Here is a 13,588-nt window from a genome sequence, read left to right as displayed (position 1 = left end):
TACATTCCAAAGTGCCGGGACGTAGAATGGGTCAACCGGTCTTTCTCTTAACATATCATAACATAACATTTCCAAGGTGCCGGGACGTAGAATGGGTCAATCGGTCTTTCTCTTACATAGTGCCGGGACGTAGAATGGGTCAACCGGACTTCCATACCATATCATGCCGTATCATCATCATATCATATCATATGAGGACTAAAGGATCATCCAATAACCAATCCACATCAACATCATAGAATGCAATGAAACATATTCGTGAATTCTAATGCAAACAACCTAAATCATCACATGGCATTCATGATGCATGAGCATGCTCAAAACTTTATAATTTATTTGCTTTAAAAAATAAAGGTTTATTCTACTCACCTCAGCTAGCTCTGACAAAGACTGAAGCAGCTGACTCACTGCTGGGGTCTTCGGTTCCTCGGGTCCGAACCTACACAGGTGGACTCAAATGAGGGACCAAACAACTAGAACATGACTCTAAAAACATCCCCCAAAAACCCCCTAAAATACCTCAAAACAATCATGCAAAACATGCAAAGGAAGGCTGAACAGGGCACTTTCGGCGGCCGAAAGTCCCTCCAGAGCCGAAAGTCAGGCAGGTTCGGCGGCGCCTTCGGCGGCCGAAAGTGCCCTCCAGAGACGAAAGTCTCTTTTGGGGGCAGGCTTCGGCAGCCGAAAGGCTTGCCTCCCAGGCAAGTTCGGCGGCCGAAAGTCCTTCGGCTGCCGAACCTGGTTTCTGCCAAAAGGGCAGAAACTCGGCTCCTCATGCACATTTGCCTTCCAAAACCTTCAATCAAGCATACAACTCATCCAAAACATGCATAGATACATACATCAGTTCCTAGGGGCTTCAAACTATCCTAAACCCCATCTACAACACATCAAACATGCATATCCAACATACATTGTCCATAAAACACATATAACCTAACAATGCTCAACTAACATAAACATACATTTCTACCCCATGAATCAACTTAAAACTTGTTTAAAACATATAGTGAGCTTAAGATCGGCCCTACCTCTTGAAGATCGAGAGGAAAACGACCCTAGCTCGGAGATGGGAGAGATTGAGTTCCTTGAACCTCAAAGCTCCAAAAATTGCTTTGTGCTAAAAAATCTTCAAAACAAAGTTGCAAACTCATAAAAATCATGAAGAATGGAAGAAAGAAACACAAGATCGGCGAGGGACGGCGGAGAGCTCACCTTGGCCGAAAATGGGGAGAAAAGCTCGCCCGTTTTAGGCTAAGGGACCCCTTTATAGGTGGCTGGCCAGGCCACATTCGGGGGCCGAACGTGCCTCCGCATGCATGCCATGTTCGGCGGCCGAACCTGGACTCCCCTTACTTATGCTTTCGGGGGCCTAAGGCACACCCGAAGTGCATGCATGTTCGGCGGCCGAACTTGAGGTTCGGCGGCCGAACCTGAGTTTTCCTCCAAGACTATTTTCATGCAAAAACTCATTTTCTTTTTAGTTTAAAACATAAAATACATTAAAACATTTTATAAAAACATGATTTTACCCTTCTAGAGGTCTCCGACACCCGGGATTCCACCGGACAGTAGGAATTCCGATACCGGAGTCTAGCCGGATATTACATTCTCCCCCCCTTAAGAACATTCATCCCTGAATGTTCACCAAACAACACATAGCATGGCATACACATAACAAACATACAAGGCACATAAAACTCACAAGGAACTAACCTTAGAAGAGATAAGGGTATTGCTGGAGCATGGACTCCCATGTCTCCCAAGTGCATTCTTCCATATTGTGGTGGTTCCAAAGGACTTTCACCATCGGGATTTCCTTGTTTCTCAGCTTCCTGATCTGGGTGTCAAGAATCCGCACTGGCTGTTCAACATAGGTGAGATCTTCTTGGATTTCCACATGAGGCTCACTAAGAACCTTGCCCGGATTTGACACGAACTTCCTCAACATGGAAACATGGAAAACCGGATGGATTCTTTCCATTGAAGCAGGTAAATCTAGCTTGTACGACACATTCCCAATCTTCTGCAAGATTTCAAAGGGTTCGATGTATCGTGAGGCTAGTTTACCTTTCTTTCCAAAGCGAACCACTCCTTTCATTGGAGACACCTTGAGCAATACCAGATCCCCCTCCTGAAACTCTACCTGCCTCCTGCGGATGTCTGCATAACTTTTCTGCCTGCTTGCAGCAGTCTTGATCCTTTCTCTGATCATGGGCACCACCCTGCTGGTGATCTCAACTAGCTCAGGCCCTGCCAAGGCCTTCTCTCCAACTTCCTCCCAGCAAACCGGTGACCTGCACTTCCTTCCATATAAGGCTTCATATGGAGCCATCCCGATGCTAGCATGATGGCTGTTATTGTAGGCAAACTCCACCAAGGGTAGATGCTGCCTCCAAGAACCGCCAAAATCCAGCACACACATTCTAAGCATATCCTCTATCGTTTGGATGGTCCTTTCTGATTGTCCGTCCATCTGTGGATGGAAGGCAATGCTAAAATCCAACCTGGTACCCATGGCATTCTGCAGACTCCGCCAAAATCTGGAGGTGAACTGGGGTCCTCTATCAGACACTATTGAAACAGGAACCCCATGCAGCCTGACGATCTCATCAACATACACCTGCGCCAACTTGTCCACAGAATAGCCACTCCTGACAGGGATGAAGTGAGCAGATTTGGTGAGTCTATCCACAATCACCCATATGGAGTCCAATCTGTTGGACATCGCCGGTAACCCCACTACGAAGTCCATAGCTATATTCTCCCATTTTCACTCTGGAATGGGTAGCGGGTTAAGCATTCCAGCCGGCTTCTGATGTTCCAGCTTCACCCTCTGACACATTTCGCAGGCTGACACAAACTGTGCCACTTCTTTCTTCATAGCTGGCCACCAATAAATTTTCTTAAGATCTTGATACATCTTGGTGGCTCCGGGGTGAACGTTGTACCTTGCATTATGAGCCTCTCTCATAATGTCTCCTTTTAGCCCTATGTCGTCTGGTACACACAATCGGCTCCCATAGCGGAGGATCCCCTTGTTGTCGAATCTGAACTCACTATCCTTGCCTGACTGAACAGTCCTGGCAATCTTCACTAATTCTGGGTCCTCATGCTGTTTCTGAGCCACCTGCTCCAGAAACACGGGCGCCACTCTCATCTGGGCTACTAAAGCACCTGTACCAGACAACTCTAACTGAAGACCTTCATCAATGAGCTTGTTAAACTCCTTCATCACCGGCCTCCTCTCAGCCGTGATGTGGGATAGACTGCCTAGTGACTTCCGGCTTAGGGCGTCTGCCACAACATTCGCCTTACCCGGATGGTACTGAATCTTGCAATCATAGTCACTCAGCAGCTCCACCCATCTTCTCTGTCTCAAATTCAAATCTCTTTGACTCAGGATGTACTGCAGGCTCTTATGATCTGTGAAGATCTCACATTTTACCCCATAAAGGTAATGCCTCCACATCTTGAGTGCAAAGATTACTGCTGCCATTTTCAGGTCATGTGTAGGGTAATTCAACTCATGCTTCTTCAGCTGTCTAGAAGTATAAGCAATCACCCTTTCATTTTGCATTAACACACAACCCAATCCCACTCGGGATGCATCACAGAAAACTGTGAAATCCTCATTGCTAGCTGGCAAAGCTAACACTGGTGCTGACGTTAACCTCTTCTTAAGCTCTTCAAAACTCTCTTCGCACTGGTCAGTCCACACAAACTTCTGATTCTTCCTGGTTAGTCTGGTCAGAAGAGCTGCAATTTTTGAGAAGTCTTGAACGAACCTCCTGTAGTAACCTGCCAAACCCAAGAAACTTCTAATCTCTGTCACTGAAGTGGGTCTAGGCCAGTTAGCCACAGCTTCTATCTTCTTGGGGTCCACTTCTATCCCATTTTCTGACACAACATGCCCCAAGAATGAGATGCTCCTTAACCAGAACTCACACTTGGAAAACTTGGCATACAAGCCGTGTTCCCTCAAGGTCTGCAGAACTAACCTCAGATGATGGGCATGCTCCTCTGCATTCCTGGAATACACTAAGATATCATCTATGAAGACAATAACAAAGTGATCCAGGTATTGGCTAAACACTCTGTTCATGAGATCCATGAATGCTGCAGGGGCGTTGGTTAACCCGAACGGCATTACAAGGAACTCAAAATGCCCATATCTGATCCTGAAAGCTGTCTTTGGCACATCCTCCTCTCTGATCCTCAGCTGATGATACCCGGACCTCAGATCTATTTTGGAGAAGCAACCCGCTCCTGCTAGCTGGTCAAATAGATCATCGATCCTTGGCAATGGGTACTTGTTCTTGGTAGTGACTTTGTTCAACTGCCTGTAGTCGATACAAAGTCTAAGGTATCCATCCTTCTTCCTCACAAACAGCACTAGAGCACCCCAAGGTAAGGTACTCGGTCGGATGAAGCCCTTTTCTACCAGCTCTTGCAACTGTTCTTTCAATTCCTTCAACTCAGCTGGAGCCATCCTGTAGGGAGGGATAGAGATCAGTCGGGTTCCAGGCATCAATTCTATCTCGAACTCTATCTCCCTAGCAGGTGGTAAACCTGGCAGCTCGTCTGGGAAGACGTCTAGAAACTCTCTAATCACTGGCACCGAGGCGGGCTCTCTAACCTGACTACTAAGCTCTCTCACATGAGACAAACATCCCTGACATCCCTTCCTAAGCAACCTACGAGCTTGAAGAGCTGATATCAGACCTCTAGGTGTATCCCTCCTCCCTGAAGACAACCTCTGACCCATCCTGACCTCTGAACCTGACTACCTTGTCCCTGCAGTCTAAGATAGCACCATGGGTAGATAACCAGTCCATCCCTAGAATGACGTCAAAATCTGTCAAGTCTAGAACCACAAGGTCGGCGGAAAGGCATCTTCCCTCAAAAAAGACTGGACAGCACTGGCAGACTGACTCTGCCACTGATGGATCACACTTGGGTCCACTGACCCAGAGAGGACACTCTAACTCAGAGATCATCAACCCCAACCTCTCTACGGCTCTCGGAGCAATAAAAGAATGAGATGCACCAGGGTCCATCAAGGCATACACATCTGAACAACCAATGACTAAGTTACCTGCCACCACGGTGTTAGATGCATCTACCTCCTGTTGAGTCATCGTGAAGATCCGTGCTGGAGCTGATGGACCTTCACCTCTGAAACCCGTTGAAGAAGAGGCTGACCCTCTCCCTCTGCCTCTGCCACTGGCCTGAGTCGTGGCTGGAGCTGCTGGCTGCGCTACACTACCTGAAGCTGTCTGCTGGGACTGAGCCATAGGTACTGTCCTAGGACACTCCCGAGCCATGTGTCCCTCTTGCCCGCATCTGAAGCAGGCTGCTGTCCCAGCCCGGCAAACTCCCTTGTGTGGCTTACCACACTTTGCACAAACTGCATTGTCCGCACCAGAGCTTGAGCCACTCCCTAGTCCCAGACTAGACTTGATCTTGTTCCAGAACTTGTTCTTCTTGGGCTTCCTAGTGGTGTTACCCCACCTTTTGATACCTGAAGCTGCTGCACTCAGAGAAGAAGGGCCTAGGGTCTTAGAACCAGAGGGCTGTGTCACTGACTGTTTAACTATCCCCTGAATGATGGTACTGGCCTCCATTTTCTGGGCCATATCCACTATGGCATGGAAGCTCTCCCTATCTGCTGACTGGATCAAGGAGGAATATCTGGAGTGGAGTTTCATGATATACCTCCTTGACTTTTTTGGTCTGAGTCAAGATTTTGCCCTGCAAATGGCAACAGCTCCAAGAATCTGTCTGTGATCTCGTCTACACTCATATCATCAGTCTGCCTCAACTGTTCAAACTCTATCATCTTCAATTCCCTTGAGCTATTAGGGAAAGCCCATCCTGCAAACTCGTTTGCAAACTCTTCCCAAGACATACTATCCATCCTCGGGTTCACATAATTCTTAAACCACTCTCGTGCCTTCTTGCACTTAAGCGTGAACCCAGCCATCTGAATGGCTCTACTGTCATCAGCCCCAATCTCATCTGTGATCACCTTGACCCTTTCAAGATACACAAACGGGTCATCCCCTTTTTCATACTGAGGAGCACCCAACTTCATGTAGTCGGTCATCTTAACCTTGCTCCCATCGGATGAGCTAGGCTTAGGTACTGGGGTTTCTGTAACTGTGGGTTCTACTGGTGGAGGAGGAGGTGCAGCATCCCCTGGGGTAGGGTTTGCTGGATTTGGATAGTAGGGCGGGGGTGGATACATTGGGTATTGTGGGTATGGTGGGTAGTAAGATGGGTATGGCATGTGAGAAGGGTAAGGATTAAAGCTGGGGTAATCCGATGTACCTCCCATCACTACAAAAAAACAGTGATTTAGCGACCAAAATTTTGGTCGCTAAAAGGCAGATTTTGGTCGCTATTATGAAATAGCGACCATTTGGCGACCAAAATGAAATGGTCGGTGTTTGGCCAGTCGCTAAATTTTTGGCGATATATGAAAATTGGTCGCTAAAATAGCAACCAATCAGCGACCATTTTTTGGTCGCTAATTTGGTGTCATGGCAGATAATGTATTGAAAAATGGTCGTTAAAATTTGGTCGCTAAATGGTCGCTGTGTGGAAAAGTAAATTGGTCGTTAATTTTTAGTCTTGAAATGGTCGTTGTTTTGGTCGCTAAATTGGTCGCTATTTCGTTGTTATTTGATCGCCTCAGGGAAGAGCATTTGGTAGCTGTGTGGAAGTAAATTGGTCGTTAATTTTTGGTCGCGAAATGGTCGCTGTTTTGATCGCTATTTCGTTGTTATTAAATCGCCTCAGGGAAGAGCATTTAGTCGCTATTTCGTCGCAAATTAATAGTAAAATAAAAAAAATATTATTATTTAATTTGCTTTTGTAGCTGATTAGTCACTAATAAATGCATTTAAATCTGATTCATATCATTTTTCCAATAAATTCATAAACCTGCTATAATATCAATATGTACACACACATTCCAATACATAAAACATCAAAGACAATATATACACATCAACTTCATTTCATAATTCTGCCATCTAAAAGTCCAAAACATTACTATAGTTCAACACTAAGAAACTTAAAATATCTTAAAATACATAATGGATCCAAATAGTATAAAATTCATATTATAAAACATATTATTTAAGTCAGTGAGATATGACATCATGCTAATCCATATGTGAATCACCAAGGGATCTATGAACTGGATGAATATCAGATGATGATGGCATCAATGAGGAAGACTGTTGTCCCATCTTCGCTGCCTGTAGTTCATCACGCATTTGAGCTATCATATGACTTTGGTCTTCTACAAGTTTCTGCAAACTATTATATATAATTAAACTTTTTAGTCTCTCAATTTTTCTTCCAATATACATTTATAGATCTTTTCATTCAATTTGTTGTTAGTTTTTCAAATTAAACTACTTTTTAATCCTTAAATATTATAATTATTTTCAGTTTTGTTCCTCAATTTTATAATTACTTACAATTTCATCTTTTATATTTATGTTTTCATCTTTCTGTCTTCAATTGATGAAATTATAAATAATTGTAAAATTAAGGAATAAAATTATAAATAATTACAATATTTATGAACTACATAGTAATTTATCTAAAAATACTAAGAGAAAATGAAAAGAAAGATCTAAATGTGTGACAAATCAAGATTAAGAGACTAATTAGTCTAATTTCCAAATTATAAGGACCAAACTTGTTATTGGTGACAAAATTAGGGACTAAATAGTAAATTTTTCATTTTAAAAAGATATAATATTAAAAATAATTATTTGGCATGATCAAATTTGTAAGAAAAAATTCAAATGTCTTCTTCTTTTTGGACTAAATAGAATCCAAAAAGTTAAAAATAATTATTTGTTAGGTACGTAAATGTGATGAACAGGAGACCTGACCCATTATACTAAAGAGCATCTCACAAACTAACTTTTTGGATAGCCCCGCAGTTTGAATCACATAAAATATTTCGAAATTACTAAATAATGTCAACATCTAGGACTTATGAAGGTAAAGTGCACTTATATGATAGTTGTGCTTGTGCCTTCAAACATTGGAGACCTCTATTTGAAAGATACTATCATGTTATTAAAACATACACCAAGCTACCAACGAAAAGAACTCAAGAAACTGAATTACTACCTCATGCTTTCCTAGACATGTTATAAATGAGATGCTCAAATCGAAGTTCAAACTTCAAACATTAATATAACAGATTCACAAACAGTTTCAGATTACAATCTTACAAAACTATAACCCAAAAGTCCCTATATAGCCGGTGCCAGTCAGGCTTTTCCAACTCAAAAGCACATACAGAGCATCCTTTGGACATTGGAGATTTAAGCTAAATACTTTGATAAGATATCCTATTTCTATTTGACAATTATATCTCATGGTGGATTTAGGTTCAGTTTTTGCGCTTTCAATTGTTTTTGAAAGGATGCTCTGAAGTTGGGCAAAACCGAATTTGGCTACCTTGGATCCTGATTCCACCTATTAACACTCCAACTTACTACAAATAGAATCAGCCAGATAAAAAGTCTAGTTTAAGTAGCATTTTACAAATCACATGTTCTGAATTAATAATTAATAATTCATCTTAAGCACAATGTCTACACTTCATTAGCAAGGTCAAAGATGAAAATGTATTTCAAAACTGACCTTTACGGAAGAACCTTTAAGATCTGATGCTTGTCTTACATATGAAGATTTAGAGATCCCCTCAATAAAACTTGATCCCCTTGCACTTGGCGAGCCTTTGATTGAACTTGTGCAGGCATCAGCCATGGCAACATCTCCTTGATGGAAAAGCATTATTAGCAGGCTCATTTTTCACAATCATATCAAAGCCAGTGAATAGCTGTCTATTTTCATAGTAACCAATCAGAATAGCATACTAAGTCCATTAAATGATAACTTAACCATGAATTTAACTGCTGCATAATGCAAGAGATGCTTGAGAGGTCAGAAGTGGAACTTTTCACTAAAACCTTTGCAAAGTGGAACTTGTTGCAAAAATATGAATGATTAAATTTAACAAAAGGTGGTGCTCTTAGAAAATGATAAAGGGCTTATATTAACATATACCTTCTTCTTCAGGTCCCTGGACAACAACAGAGTACCGTTTAACAACTTGAGTGAAAGGTATATAGATCAACAGCTGCTCATCCGCATCGCTCTCTAGATTCAAACCAGCATCTTCTCTATATCCCTAACTTGTGCACAAATTACAATAAACATAAAACATAATAACCATATGAATCATAAAAAACAATATATTGAGGAATTCTTTCTCTGAGCATGATTAAAGTGAGCATTATGCTCAAAGAAAATCTTAGTAAGCTTCATGTCAATCAATTTGGGCTTCAAGAAAATTGAGGGGAAAGGTATTGAACACTCCCAAAAGTTTGTCGCGTGCTATGAAAATAGAAGGGAGAAAAAATGGAAAGGAAATCAAAATTGCATTTGGATGAGCATGAAGGAAAAATAATGCAATTAAAGAAAATCCAAACCACATAGACTATCAAATGCACAAAAGGGAAAACTTTCTGCTGATAAATTTACCTGTTTGAGAGCATTGGGAAGAGAGTGGCTGGAGTTTTGATTGAGGCATTCAACTCCAGACCAATCAATGAATTAAGTCTACTAGATCAACCTGATTAACCAAGAAGATTGAAACCACAATTAACAAATCTCAATTTTACCCTCCAAAACCCAGCTCCAAGAATCGAATAATTCCCATAAACTTTCTCAATAACCCGAACAAGGGTCAGAAATAACGAAGAAGAACTGAAAACAACATATTTTTCTTAAACATCATGGGATCTGATAGTATTAATGTGCTCTGTCGCTGGCTACAAAGAATGTTTTGAAGCCCTTGGAGTTTGTTCTAGGACACACATCGCTAATGAGTCCCTGTGAAATGGAAGTCTATTAATGTGGAGTGGGAAAAGGATAAAATATTTGAGAAGAAGAGGATTATTACTAAGTGTAGGAAAATAGATTACTAGTAGAACAGCTCTCCATGGCTGCTACCTTCTCTCTTCTGAAAGTGAAACGCCCAGCGGCTTCCCTGTACCAAGGAATTAACAACAAATAACTACATGCTTATGACTAAAATCAAAACCCTAATTTTCGACACAAGAGAAAATCTTAAGGAGGCAAAAAAGGTGAGAAATCAGGTAACAAAGCTCACTCTCTTGCCGTATCCCCGGCGTCAGCGTCGTAAGCGTCTCAGAAAGGACAAGAACCCTAGATCTTGAACAGATGTCGAAGAGCAACTTCCCTCGATGATAGAAAATGTTAAAAACAAAATGCTGATACCAATCAAGCTTGTTTTGTATACGTGACCTTTCACTTTCGATTCAAACGAAACCCGAAACTCAGGAGAGAGAAGGGTTTTTGCAAAGGACCACGAAGCGTGTTGATCTGTCGTTGGGAAGAACCCGATAATCCCAGAAATTCAATCGGTTCAAACCAGTGTTTGTGGAACTGTGGCTCTGTATTTGGATTCCTGATTTAGAGTATCTCTTAAATTGTCAAAACGATGTAATTTTGTATACCGAATTAAAATCACTTAATTTAAAATTTTAAATAAAATAAAATTTAATTAAAAATTAAATTAAAATTTTAAAAATAAAATGGTCGCTGATTGGTCGCTGTTTAGCGACTAAACTAATTAGTCGCTAAATATGGTCGCAAATTATAACATTATATTCCCGCTCAAAAAGTAGTCGCAATTTTGTCGCAAATATGGTCGCAAATATCTCGCGCCACTAATTCCCGCTAAACTTAGCGACGATTTAATATTTGGTCGCTAAATAGCGACCAAATAACAACCAATTTTTGGTCGTTGAGTCTTTTGTTAAATAAAAATATTATTTTATTCATGTAGTAGCAGAATGGTCGCTGATTGGTTGCTATATAGCGACCAAAAATTTTGGTCGCTAATTTTGGTCGCAATTTCATAGTTTTTTTGTAGTGCATCGAATACCCGGGATTTTGAGAAAAGGGTGGGTAGTGAGGTGGTTGAACAAATCCCGAGGCCTGGTTGCCTCCTTGGGACTCTCCCATTCCCTCTTCCGACATGCTTACTCCTAAACTGCCATCCCTCCTCTGATCCACATCCATCTCATCCCCCATATCAACCGACATTCCTCCCTGAACTGTTCCCCTCACTGATCTGCTCCTACCCAGATCCAAAGACCTTCTAGGGTCTCTTACTGCTCTTTCTCTGCTGGACCTACTTGACATTGCCCTAGGCAATGCAGGAGGATGGGCGCTCGTGCCCTCATCCTCAGGTGGTACTTCAGTCAATCGTGCAGATCGACGAGTTCCTCTCATCCTGTTTCTGAAAAACAGTACACATCACATAAACATTTGCATCAAATGGTTCATGTGGAAACACATGAACCCGCATCACATACATCACATATCATAACATATCATTAATGCACATGCATATAATCATGGCATTTCACATCGTCATTCAAGACAGGACTCTACATCCTATCCTAGTGGACATGATCTTTCCTATTGTGCTTGACCTTCTATAACATCTATGAGTCCGACACTCTAGGTCCGACCATATGAACCTAGGGCTCTGATACCATTTTGTAACGACCCGAAAATCGGACCTCTACCGGCGCTAGGATCCAGATCGGCATAAGGCCGCCGGGACCCGTAGCAAGCCTGACATACCTCCTGTAAACCTGTTTAATCCCATACATGATCAACAACATACATAAAAATTTGAACTTTTCTTTTCTTTTACCAAGCTCAACCTGTGCATGCACATAAGCATATACATAAACATAAACATAAACCTCACACTGGAGCTCTAACCAAATGCTCCAATGGGGTATCTCATCATACACAAGCTTGGTGGAACATAAACATCATAAAACATAGATCATGTATACAAAAGGGATCACCATACACATAGGGTCAAGCACAACCTCTAATCCTCAATATCATTTTTACATAACATAACTATTCATAACTTTACATCATTTACAATCTATCATGTCCACTTTCTAACTATTACATACACATGACTTCATTACTCTTGACTTCTCTGCCTAGCCCGTACCTGCAAACCTGGGGGATTAGGGAAAGGGGTGAGCTACTAGAGCCCAGTGAGCAGAATAATAAAAACATTTAAATCATATGCCATAATGGAATGCAACACATCACAGATAAATCACATCACGGATGGTATTGTCACCAATAGTCCTCTACATTCCAAAGTGCCGAGACGTAGAATGGATCAACCGGTCTTTCTCTTAACATATCATAACATAACATTTCCAAGGTGCCGGGACGTAGAATGGGTCAACCGGTCTTTCTCTTACATAGTGCCAGGACATAGAATGGGTCAACCGGACTTCCATACCATATCATGCCATATCATCATCATATCATATCATATGAGGACTAAAGGATCATCCAATAACCAATCCACATCAACATCATAGAATGCAATGCAACATATTCGTGAATTCTAATGCAAACAACCTAAATCATCACATGGCATTCATGATGCATGAGCATGCTCAAAACTTTATAATTTATTTGCTTTAAAACATAAAGGTTTATTCTACTCACCTCAGCTAGCTCTGACAAAGACTGAAGCAGCTGACTCACTGCTGGGGTCTTCGGTTCCTCGGGTCCGAACCTACACAGGTGGACTCAAATGAGGGACCAAACAACTAGAACATGACTCTAAAAACATCCCCCAAAAACCCCCTAAAAGACCTCAAAACAATCATGCAAAACATGCAAAGGAAGGCTGAATAGAGCACTTTCGGCGGCAGGTTCGGCGGCCGAAAGTCCCTCCAGAGCCGAAAGTCAGACAGGTTCGGCGGCACCTTTGGCGGCCGAAAGTGCCCTCCAGAGACGAAAGTCTCTTTTCGGGGGCAGGCTTCGGCAGCCGAAAGGCTTGCCTCCCAGGCAGGTTCGGCGGCCGAAAGTCCTTCGGCTGCCGAACCTGGTTTCTGCCAAAAGGGCAGAAACTCGGCTCCTCATGCACATTTGCCTCCCAAAACCTTCAATTAAGCATACAACTCATCCAAAACATGCATAGATACATACATCAGCTCCTAGGGGCTTCAAATTATCCTAAACCCCATCTACAACACATCAAACATGCATATCCAACATACATTGTCTATAAAACACATATAACGTAACAATGCTCAACTAACATAAACATACATTTCTACCCCATGAATCAACTTAAAACTTGTTTAAAACATATAGTGAGCTCAAGATCGGCCCCTACCTCTTAAAAATCGAGAGGAAAACGACCCTAGCTCGGAGATGGGAGAGATTGAGTTCCTTGAACCTCAAAGCTCCAAAACTTGCTTTATGCTCAAAAATCTTCAAAACAAAGTTGCAAACTCATAAAAATCATGAAGAATGGAAGGAATAAACTCAAGATCGGCGAGGGAAGACGGAGAGCTCACCTTGGCCGAAAATGGAGAGAAAAGCTCGCCCGTTTTCGGCTAAGGGACCCCTTTATAGGTGGCTGGCCAGGCCACATTCGGGGGCCGAACGTGCCTCTGCATGC

General features: G+C 42.1%; 1 long non-coding RNA gene across 1 annotated transcript; it reads right to left on the bottom strand.

The window, feature by feature from the left end:
* Nucleotides 1-8,665: 8,665 nt before the first annotated feature.
* On the bottom strand, nt 8,666-10,470 carry LOC110604191. The gene is made up of 4 exons (XR_002486209.2): nt 10,026-10,470; nt 9,583-9,933; nt 9,106-9,229; nt 8,666-8,816 (listed from the first exon to the last, which is right to left on the bottom strand). It is a non-coding gene; the product is annotated as an uncharacterized LOC110604191 (long non-coding RNA).
* Between the last annotated feature and the right edge of the window lie 3,118 nt (nt 10,471-13,588).

Source organism: Manihot esculenta, chromosome 16 (genome assembly GCF_001659605.2).
Source record: "Manihot esculenta cultivar AM560-2 chromosome 16, M.esculenta_v8, whole genome shotgun sequence".
In the NCBI taxonomy this organism is placed as follows: Eukaryota; Viridiplantae; Streptophyta; class Magnoliopsida; order Malpighiales; family Euphorbiaceae; genus Manihot; species Manihot esculenta.
Note: the sequence above shows the minus strand (reverse complement) of the source record. Positions and strands in the feature narration are given on the sequence as shown.